Consider the following 8,824-nt stretch of genomic DNA (forward strand, 5'->3'; position numbering starts at 1 on the left):
TTCCCTTCCACCGCCCGGAAATTCTTTGTTGATTCTCCTCCGACATTGGGAATGTCTCCTGAAAGGGAAAATAGGAATTTTGCTTCCGTTACATCCTATGCAAATTCCTGACCATTTCCTGGCTTCATTATCCACCTCCGGACCTTCGAACCAAAACTCCGGAGCTCCTCCGATTCATTCTCCGGAAGTAGGTCCTGGAAAACCATCTGTTCCTCTCCAGAAGCCTGTCAGTTTTTACATCCAACATCCCGTCCGAATCAACAACTTTCCGAACATCTCCGCGTTTTACCCCTATTTTCCGGAGTTTGTAACTCCGGATTTCTATTGGCTTTCTTGGTGAAGGTCCCCACCCCTCGGATCCATACCTCTGGTTTCCTCCTTGTCATCTCTGAACTTTTCCGGATCAGAATGAACATGCTTTGCGATTGATCTTTACTGTTACTGGTACCACGTCCACTCCAGTTCCTGCCCATTTTCCTCCGGGTCCAGGAAATTGTTGAAGATAGCTCCAGATAGCTTCGGATAAGCTCCGGATATCTTCGGATATCTTCGGATGTCCAGACTTTTCAGTACCAAAGTATTCTTTTGCATTATAGCTCTGGATAGCTTCGGATAACTTCGGATAGCTTTGGACGTCCAGACTTCTTCAGTACCAAAGAATTCCTTCGTGTTATAGCTCCGGATAGCTTCGAATAGCTTCGGATAGCTTCGGACATCCGGACCTTTCAGTACCAAAGTATTTCTTCACATTATAGCTCATCCGTCCATTCTGTTGTCAAATCTCCATGTTTCCGAAAGATCTGTTCACTCCTCCACTCCAGGACAAGTTACACCTGCTCCGGATCCGAAACACTCCTATGGGTATTCCATGCCATAGCCCGGACATGTTTTATACAATTGTCCATCCTCCGTCCTCACTTTTCCACTCTGCAATCCTTCCATCCGTCCTCCCGTCCTTTTTTCTCCGGATACCAATGTCCGACCTTTACCCCTATTTCCGGAGCTCAATACTCCGGATTTCCGGTGGCTTTCTTCATGGAAGCTCCTACTCCTACCTCCAATGCACCCCTTGTCTCTGGACCGCCTCCATTTGGAATGGATATACTTTGCAATAGCTTGGAGTTGCTTCGGACCCGCTTCCGCTCCTGTCTTAAAATCCCTCACCATTCAATAGTGTCTTCTCTGGAATCTGTTTCGGATCCGGAAAAGCACTGGTGATACCTCCGAAGTTTTTAGCACTACAGTCCTGCATTGCATTGTATCTTCCGTTCCATTCTGTTCACTCTTGTGACTCACGTCCAGTTTCCTCCGAAAATCCGAAGCTCCTGCCGGAACCCTGTGCCCATTTTTCCTCCATTGATGTTTGGAAACATCTTCCAAAAGGGGGGATAGGGACTCCGCTTGAGTATTCACTTCACCCTCTTCAGCTTGTATTCCATCCGGAATTTACTTGCTCCGTCCCATAAAAGAACAATTTCCACTGTCCTGCACAGTCATTCATGCATGTGCAGCTTTCCTATCCGACCCATAACCTATCCGGACCATTCAGTTGTATTTCCGGCCGGATCAGCTCCGGAAAACCGCGGGAAAAGCGCACATTACATTGCATATCATTCGAAAACATCCGGAACTATTCATCCATGATCTTTCTAGGCCATTGATAGTCATCCGATGCATTTGACTTCACTGCCTAGTGTTCCATCGTGTTTGACTGCACTTCCACCTCACTTCCTCTATGTTCCGATCCACCTCCTATGGGTTTCCACGCCATAGCCCCTATCATCCGGAACTCCGGAATTCCGAACCACTTGCAAACACCTCTGTCCTATCGCATATGTCTTGTCCGATGATCCGCTTTTCCGACTCAATATCCGTTCTGACTCCCATCGGATATTTCACCATAGACCCTGGCATTGCCAAACACTTACGTCCGGACCTCCTATCATGTTTTCCGACCACATCCGACCCTAATCTGACAAACCCACTTCCAAGTCCACTGTGTCACCTCCACCGATAAAACCGACTATATATCCCTAGTTAACGCAGTCGCCTGTTGCAGGACTTGCGAGCTAGAAGGAGCCGGTCCATTTCAATATCCACCTCCACCTGACCAGTGTTGACCTCCGGACCATTGATTTCCAGTCTGTTGCATCCCTTCCGAAACCTCCTGGAAAGCATTTCCGGAGTTCCATCGGAAAATCGTGTCTTTGCAGATGTTGTCAATCCACGCAATCTCCGGCCCATCAAACAGCTTGCTCCGTCCTTTATGAGCCTATACACTAGCTATCCTTTTGCTCTAGCAGCTGTACCAATGGATATCGAATATTCCGGAAAGACATCCTCTCTGTACTCCCATCCTTCCTCTGCATTTCCGACCCTCCGCGTTTTTGACCCTTTGTGTTTCTGATCTCCATGTTTCCGACCCATTCCTCCGCTATCATCATCCTTCCGTCCGACTCCTGTTGATTCCCACGCCATAGCCCTACTCCGGACCATTCGGATCCATCCGCCCCATCATCAGGATTTCCATCCACCATGCGTGTTTATCAAAAAGCCTCGCACCGGGTGCAAAATCCTGCTATTTGCATTAACTTTCAGTGCACCTGGAAACTCCGCCCATGACCTCTCGCTGTGTGCAACCAAAGCTCTGGAACATTTCCGGTCATAGGGGCTAATTTCCGGATTTCTGATGATGCACTTATCCTTAGCTGTACCTCAGTACAAGCTCTGCTTCATGGAGAAAGATATGTCTCACAGGACTCCTCCGTCACATCAGAAAGAGGCCTGCATCGCATCCACTCTTGCCCTCTTGTCCTGCACTCGCTGCATTTCCACTGCCCTGATACAACCTCCTCCGCTCTGAAAGCTTCCTCCGATTTTCCCACGCATTTTCCGGACTTCCAGTCACCTTCGGAATTATCCTCAAAGTGTTCCAGACTTCCACTCCGGAAACCTATTTGTCCTCACATCACATCACCATTCTTCACCACCGTCTATGATGTCCAGTTTCCAGATGAAGTACTAGGCATCATAATGAACCATGTGTGTGTCAGGAACATTTCCGAAACCTCCGGAGATTTTCAGCTCATAGGAACCAATCCTCCGGAATCCATCCATCATTGTCCTCTGCCATATACCAGCAATCTCCGTTCCAGACATCCTGAGTCTTCAGCCTCGAGGGCTCGGCCTTAAAGGGGGGATACTGTCATATCCCGCATTCCGGACCAACATCTGACGACGTTCCCACGCCTCATCCGGACCTCCGGACCTCCTGTCCATGTCTCCAGACCCAATCCTCTATCCGTCCAGATCCCTGTACTCCTGCATCTGATATCCGGATGCCAGATCTGATATCCACATCTCCGGATCTCCGGATCCGACCTATCTGTCATGTCCTAACCCAAACCTTAAATCAGCGCCCATCCCCTTATGGTAATCACCTGTCTCCGGACTTCCGAACATCCGGATCCGACCCACGTCTATCTTCCTTGCGTTCCGGACCCAGACCTATCACGCATTCATCTCCGGACATCCGGATCCGACCCGCGTCTATCTTCCGTGCCTTATCCCTTTGTATGTTCCTTCTTGAGTTAGACTTCCTCATTTTCCGTACCTCATTTCATCTCCGAGTTCATTTCCTATGATCCGTCTTATTTTCTAATACATTTCCACATGCTCGTACATAGCCTTACCCCTCTGCTTACTGATCTGCACAGACTTGCCTCTAGTATATAAACCCCAGTAGATACTCCTGTATTTCCTCAGTCTGAATATCATACACATATTAGTCCTCGCACTAGTCTTCACACTGAGTCCTCGTAACAGTTCTATTCCTCCGACTCAGTAATCATCCATCTCAGGCCTAGGGAGGAATTCCCTAGGCCGGAGCTCCGCTCCTCCGCTCCTCCGCTCCTCCGCTCCTCCGATCCTCCGCTCCTCCGATCCTCCACTCATCCACTCATCCACTCATCCACTCATCCGATCCTCCATTCCTCCGAGTTTCCGGAAGTTCCTCCGGAACTTTCCCGCGGTCCTCCGGACCTATTCTGCTTCGGACTTTGTCCTTGCAGCCTTTCCTCTGTTTCCTTCTACTCAGGACTCGTCCTGAGTAGCCATTATACATATCCCCGTCAGGACGAAACTCCATCATAATTTCCGGAAGTTCCTCCGGAACTTTCCCGCACTCATCCGGAAGTTTCTCGCACTCGTCCGGAAAGTCCTTCCGAAGTTTCCCACGCTTCTCCGGAGGTCCTTCGGACTTCACTGGACTTTCTCCGGACTTCATTCTGAAGTTAAGGGCACATACTCGGGTAAGGGGCGCAGCGCACGAGCTGAAGCCAAGCCCCTTGGAATCAGTCCTACCCTTTGTGCACGGTCTTAACAGAAGAGCAACATGATGATGAAAGGTCTTGAATACAGTACACTTCAACCTTATACATAAGTGAATGGTGGCCAGATGGTTCTTTTGAATCTGGAACAATACAAATCTATTAAGGCTGAGATTCTTTATTGTATTTATTCAAGTGATTATCAGAGTCAAAATACATTTCTCTTGAACTAAGCAGGTTTGTAATCTGTATAATGATATGTCTTTTGCATTAACTTGTGATTCATCACATTCCACCATTTTGGATTTCATAGAATAAAAATGTTGGTATTGGCAGCTTTTAAACCTGCACAGTTGAAGAAAAACAGATTTTAAATCTGGTGACAACTTGACCAAGACCAATGAAGATCAATGTCTGAGATGCTGTCTATGGGCAAATATTCAAGACACATTCTTAGAGAAAAAATGCGACATTCGATAAGTTTCAAACTTATTGCACTCTGATGGAAACAGATTTTGATTCTGTTATGACAGCCACTTAGCCGAGCACAACTGTGATCAGCTTGCAAGCAAATCAACCATGAGCAAATTTCAAGGTGTGTTTTCACAGAAAATAAATTTTATCACTGGCAGGTTTCAAACCTGCACAGTCCAAGAGAAACAGATTTTGACTTTAATGATCACTCGGCAAATTCATCTTTAGTGGGTTTTGAACCCACGCAGGCAGATTTAGATTCTGTTGTATCGACTGCTTGGCTAAGACCAGTGAGATGCACTTCCAATAGACCTGTTCACAAGTGAATCCTAAAGGCAGTTCTTTCAATAGCATGGAGGATTCACATATTATTTGACTCAAGGGAGATGTTAGAACACACTTAGAATTACTTACATAGTGTTAAGACTGTGCACAAAGGGTAGGACTGATTCCGAGGGGCTTGGCTTCAGCTCGTGCGCTGCGCCCCTTACCCGAGTATGTGCCCTTAATTTCAGAATGATGTCCAAAGAAAGTCCAAGGACATCCAAAGGACGTCCGAAGTGCGGGAAAGTTCGGAAGGACTTTCCGGACGAGTGCAAGTAACTTCCGGACGAGTGTGGGAAAGTTCTGGATGAACTTCCGGAAATTACGATGAGGTTTCGTCCTGATACGGATACGTGTAATGGCTACTTAGGACAAGTCCTAAGTAGAAGCAAACAGAGGAAAGGCTGCAAGGACAAAGTCCGAAGCAGAATAGGTCCGGAGGACCGCGGGAAAGTTTCGGATGAACGTCCGGAAACTTCGGAGGATCGGATAAGCGGATAAGCGGATGAGCGGATAAGCGGAGCTCTGGCCTAGGGAATTTCTCCCTAGGCCCGAGATGGATATTGACTAAGTTGATAGACTAGAACTGATATGAGGATTTAGAGTGAGATCTGGTGCGAGGACTAATATGATATTCAGACTGAGGAACTACAGGACATATACAAGAGTTTATATACTAAGGAAATAACGGAAAGATCAGTAAGCAAGCGTCCGAGGCTATGTATGAAGCATAAGCAAAGTTATCAAGCGCGAGTCGGAAATGAAGCATAGGTTAACGGATCAGTAAGCATACCGGTAGTAAGTATAACTGAGATACTGAGGACAAGGAATACCGAATAGAGGAATAGGCTGTGTTAACGTTATATGCACAGGAATTGAATTAGGAAGCTTATCATATATCGGATCGGATCGGACCGGACCAGATCGGACTGGACGTCCGGATGAGACACGTGGATATATGGGATATGACATTAGGGTGATGGGACAAAGGATGACTGATGCAGGCTAGCTGAGGTATGGAGGTAAAGGGATGTGGATGTGGATGTGGATGTGCAGAGGTGCAGGGATCCAGATGGATAGAGGACTGGAGACATGGATAGGGCGTCCGAAGGTCCGGATGAGGTGTGGGAATATTGTCGGATGTAGGTCCGGAATACGGGATATGACACATAGCACCGTATATCTTTTGACTCTGAACTATGGGAAAACATGTAATACACCGTGTATGATGTGAGTAATGTGAGAAATAATGAACTGCGCACCTAGCAGGACTAGCAGGATGGGATGAGACATAGGTAGCATGAGTGTGTGTGATATCTGATTGGCCGATGTGAAACCTGATGTCTGATGTTTGATATTTTCAGGTTTGATGCATATTGAGTTGGATATGATAGAGAGTGACTCGGACAATGTTCGACAGTTGACATGGATCATAAAACAAGCCACTGCAAGGCTAGCAGTGGAACGTGGTTCCATACGCCTGCTTTGAATTTTTTTGGTTTCTCTTCCAGGAAAGTCATGATGCCGCCAGAAAATTGAGGCCTTCCAATTCATTTTAAGATTCATGTGGAAGTGCGAAGGTGTGATTTCATAGAATAAAAATGAAAATGTTATTGTTGGTAGGTTTCAAACCTGCACAGTTCAAGAGAAACAGATTTTGACTCTGGTGATAACTTGACTAAGACCAATGAAGATCAACATTTGAAATGCTGTCTATGAGCAGATATCCGAGACATGCTCTAATACAAAAAATGTGTCACTCAATAGGTTTCAAACCTGCAGACTTCAATGGAAATAGATTTTGAATCTATTTTAGCAATGACATGGCTAACATCAGTTGAGATGAGTTTTTGAGAAAATCATTCATGAGACAATATCAAGATGTGTTTGCATAGAAAATAAATGTCATTATTGGCAGGTTTCAAACCCGTGCAGTCCAAGAGAAACAGATTTTGACTCTGGTGATCACTTGATAATTTCATCTTAGTAGGTTTTGAACCCATGCAGACAGATTTAGATTCTGTCATATCAACTGCTTGGCTAAGACCAGTGAGATGCACTTCCAATAGACCTGTTCACAAGTGAATCCTAAAGGCAGTTCTTTCAATAGCATGGAGGATTCACATATTATTTGACTCAAGGGAGATGTTAGAAATTATCGTTAGAACTGACAAAATGCAGACAAATGCACATTGAGGATTCACTTCTGAATGGATTCATTAGGAGTGCATCTAACTGGTCTTAGCCAACAGTTGACACAACAGAATCCAAATCTGTCTGTGTGGGTTCAAAACCTGCTAAAGCTGAAATTAACAAGTGATCATCAGAGTCAAAATCTGTTTCTCTTGGACTGCGCAGGTTTGAAACCTGCCAGTGTTAACATTGTTATTTTACGAATTCACACCTCGACATTTCCTCATGAATGATGTATGTCTTTCTTCTTCTTTCTGTTAGAACACACCTTGACATTGACTCATGTGTACTTTTATGCCGTAGCTTGCACTCTCAAACATCTGCTTTATATGGTGTTTGTGGATGCACTTTTCTGTGTCCAAGAACATCTCTGGGCTCCATGTGACATGGCTCCACATCCTAAGCACAAATGCCTCAAATCATGCTTTGGGGTTGTATAGAGTCAGGAAAGTGATGTCAGCGGTGTGATTGTAGTGCTGACCAAAACTAAATATGCATCTGAACACAGTCCTTGGGCCAATCATAAACACAGACAGATTTCATCAAAGGTCTTGACTTTGTTGAAGAAGAAGAGCAGATTACACATCAAACTTTCAAGTTTGATCCTAATGACCTGGGGAATGAAGAAGAATACACATGTGTCAAGGTTGGGATTCAAGGCAAAGATTCAAAAGAACCATCTGGCCACCATTCACTTATGTATAAGGTTGAAGTGTACTGTATTCAAGACCTTTCATCATCATGTTGCTCTTCTCTCGCTTTTTGAAAATGTTGTATTGCACTCTGTACTCAATTCATCTGTTCAGCTGAGGGAAAACATTGCGAGTGACAGGGAATGGTACACTTGCCTTGCAGATTCACTCTTGAATGTTTTCTTTAAACATGCATCTAACTGGTGTTAGTCAAACAGTTGCTACAACAGAATCCAAATCTGTTTCAAATCTGTCTGTGTGGGTTCAAAACCTGCTAAAGATGAAATTGCTAGTGATTATCAGAGTCAAAATCTGTTTCTCTTGGACTGTGCAGGTTTGAAACCCGCCAATGATAAGATTCTTTTTTTTTTATGAAACCACACCTTGACATATGCTCATGGTCGGTTTGCTTACAAGCTCATCAGAGTTGTGTTTAGCCAAGTGGTCGTTTTTTGAACTTCAATGTCTGAGATGCTGTCTATTGGAAATAAGATCATAGCTTCATATTCCATGTTATAGGGTTGTACTTGCTGAACCATGCATGATTACATGGTTGGGCCTAAGTGTGATGTCAGAAATTGATTTACTTGCCTAGTGCGATGAGGTGGAATCTCATGGCTGAGCCAAAGGTGGTGATGTACAAATGCAAGGATCAGGCCTAGTTGGATGAGTTAGAATTTGATGTCTGGGCCTGATACTTACATTTGTACATCACCATCTTTAGCCTAGCCATGAAATTCCACTTAGGCTGATCCATATGATCCTTCCACTGTTAATTGTCACTCATGGGCCCAGTCATTAATATCAAGGCAT

Source organism: Suillus plorans, assembly GCF_016647745.1.
Source record: "Suillus plorans strain S12 chromosome Unknown HD556scaffold_1, whole genome shotgun sequence".
Lineage (NCBI taxonomy): Eukaryota > Fungi > Basidiomycota > Agaricomycetes > Boletales > Suillaceae > Suillus > Suillus plorans.